The sequence below is a fragment of the Akebia trifoliata genome, chromosome 4 (assembly GCF_017979445.1).
Source record: "Akebia trifoliata isolate Shusen 1 chromosome 4, ASM1797944v1, whole genome shotgun sequence".
In the NCBI taxonomy this organism is placed as follows: domain Eukaryota; kingdom Viridiplantae; phylum Streptophyta; class Magnoliopsida; order Ranunculales; family Lardizabalaceae; genus Akebia; species Akebia trifoliata.
The window spans coordinates 25,309,474-25,309,997 of NC_141378.1; positions in this window are offsets into that span (position 1 = coordinate 25,309,474).

Sequence of the window (524 nt, forward strand, 5' to 3'; positions counted from 1 at the left end):
TGAGGTAGTGCAAGAAATTACATCTACAATTTCATTGGGGAAAAATAGTATGTATCCATTGAGTGGTGTTGGGGTGCGTATTGTGCACAAAGGCTTACTATATAGAAAGAGAGATTTTATTGCCACACAAACTTTTCCTAACCCCACCTCAATTCATGTAAAAGAGATTTTTCCCAAAGCGTGCGCAACTTTTGTCCAAATTCCATGTTCGGTATACTATTCATTTTAATACCCAAAACATGCATTTCAAGTGAATTCTTCACTTTTATAATCAATGAATTTACGAATTCATAAATATTAAAAGTGATGAACTCATGAGTTGATAGGTTAAAAAAATTTTGAATGCATGTTTTGAGAATCAAAATTATACTGAAATGCGAAATTTGTTCGTATTCAGCACACAAAATGGAGATTCACCCCATGTAAATCATTGAAGTATTGCAGACATATTGGGGTGGCGTTAGCAAAAGTTGGTGTGGCAATAGAAACTCTATATAGAATTGGAAATGGAGTGCTCTTTTCCG